The sequence below is a fragment of the Pituophis catenifer genome, unplaced genomic scaffold (genome assembly GCF_029215685.1).
Source record: "Pituophis catenifer annectens isolate HBS135680 unplaced genomic scaffold, rPitCat1.0.hap2 SCAF_5, whole genome shotgun sequence".
NCBI classification, from domain to species: domain Eukaryota; kingdom Metazoa; phylum Chordata; class Lepidosauria; order Squamata; family Colubridae; genus Pituophis; species Pituophis catenifer.
In genome coordinates this window covers 20,906,429-20,908,665 of record NW_027256885.1, presented here as the reverse complement: position 1 = coordinate 20,908,665, position 2,237 = coordinate 20,906,429, and the positions used below count along the sequence as shown (strand labels likewise).

Here is a 2,237-nt window from a genome sequence, read left to right as displayed (position 1 = left end):
ATTAACAGAGGCACCAGCGATCCGGAGCAATGGGAGGGGTGAACTGGGGAGCTCTCACCCTCCGAGTCCCTGGAATTAATCCAGGGACTTTCGGGGAGCTCTACCCACCCCCTCCGACTCTCCTCTCCTTCTTTGCCCGAAGGAGAGTTTTTTCAAACCGCCGGACAGCAGTTTAGCGCTGTCAGGGCGGTTTTTACAGATCGGGTGGCTGGCGGTCTATGGAGACCGTCCTCGTCATCCGCGGAGCCACCGGAAGTCCCTATGCTCTTATTTCTTAATCAAATTGTTTATATATTTATATGAGAATAATAATAGAAAAAAGGAGAGAGTAATAGCAATAATAATAATAATTACAATAAAGGAAATACAAAAAATAAGGCAACACTAAAAAAGAAAGAGGAAAAAGGAAGAGAGTAGAAATATAACAAAAGAAGTCAAATGGATTAAAAAAGAAAATAGAGAGGGGAAAAGAAACAAAGAGAAAGATACTAAAAGAAAGAAATAGAGAGAGAGCATAGAGAAGAAAATAAAAGTATCTCCTAGCATTATTCAACCACCCAAAAACCGTTACATTCATTTAAATCAAAATATAATATTTTGTTGTCTTGTTACATAATATATTCCATTATTCCTTTCTCCAGTCTGTCCAAATATGTATCTTTTCTATTTCAATGTTATCAAAGTTATGAGTTCTACAAAGTTAATTCTGAAGCTATTCCATATATGGTATCATCATGTCCTTCTTTTATTGCCACACCCTTCTTTTGTTGCCACGTTTATTAGTTCAGTTTTCATTGTTCTATTTAATTTCTTCTTTCTAATCTTCAATGAATCCTCCAGTGAACAGATTATGTATCCTAAGTCAAGTTCTCTTAGTCTTTTCCTCAAAATAGTCAAGTTTAAATAACAAGCAACAAAGTTTCTCTTTTCAAGTAACAAGCAGCCTGGAATTTACATTTTCACTTTTCAGCTGGCAAGCATTTTATCCGTCTCTGTTTGTCTTTTTCCTTTGCTTTTGAAGGCATAATTATTTCCTCTTCTCCTTCCTCTCTCCCAAACATAGTCCAATCTCATTTATCCACCAAAAAGTAAAGAAAATATATATCCAGATCTGTAGTCAAACATTTCCAAAAAGTCAGTAATTTATGTTATCCATCAACAGGTCTTTTGTCTTTGTGCCCCAATAGTTCTCAGCCGCTGTTAAGGCTGGGGCAGACTAATTGTAATTCAGCATTTGTGGGCAGTTCCTGCCTGGGTTAATGTCCACTCACCCGGCATGCAAACTCCTGGCTCCGCTCTCCGCTTCTCCTCCTGCGCATTCTTGTATCCCAGTTGTCGCGGTCTCAGGGCAGCCGCCATGGCCGCCGTTCCACTGCCGCCGGTGCAGAGGGTAAGCCTCCAGCCCCGAGGAACTTGCCCGTTCCTCTCAGCCGTCCGAGGGGTCCCTCTCTATCCCCCTGTCCCTACAGGACAGGGTAGGTCCAAAGACCTATCGGCGGGGGCTTGGCAGACTGGATCATTTTGAACATGAGTTGATAGGATTTTTCCGCAGACCCGGCTGGCCGAAGGAGCGGCTTTCACATCCATTAGCGAATCTAACGCCTGCCCAAGGCTTTTGCTGCTAAAAGTTGTTACAGAACACTTGAAAGATACCAAAATGAGCCTACAGAAACAAACTCCAAGTGATTTCTTGAAGCAAATCATAGGAAGACCAGTTGTTGTAAAATTAAATTCTGGAGTTGATTACCGAGGTGTACTAACCTGCTTGGATGGCTACATGAATATTGCTCTGGAACAGACAGAAGAGTATGTAAATGGACAATTGAAAAATAAATATGGAGATGCCTTCATCAGAGGAAATAATGTCTTATATATAAGTACACAGAAGAGGAGAATGTGAGCCTATCTGAATTTAATTTAATTTAATTTAATAATTTTATTTCTATACCGCCCTTCTCCCGAAGGACTCAGGGCGGTGTACAGCCAATTTAAAAACACAAGACACAACAATAATTAAAAATTAAAATAATTAAATAGATTTGGCTGATTTAAAACCCTAAAAATTAAAATACCCCAATTTAAAATTATTATATTGACAGCCCTGCCTGGCGGAACAACAGGGTCTTCAGTGCGCAGCGGAACACCCGGAGGTCGGAGATCTTACGTATTTCCGGGGGCAGTTCATTCCACAGGGCTGGGGCTCCCACAGAGAAGGCCCTCCCCCTGGGTGTCGCCAG

General features: G+C 41.3%; 1 pseudogene; it reads left to right on the top strand.

Annotated features, from left to right (window-relative positions):
- The first annotated feature begins 1,537 nt into the window (after positions 1 to 1,537).
- On the top strand, positions 1,538 to 1,905 carry LOC139317454 (U6 snRNA-associated Sm-like protein LSm6 pseudogene; annotated as a pseudogene).
- The last annotated feature ends 332 nt before the right edge of the window (positions 1,906 to 2,237 follow it).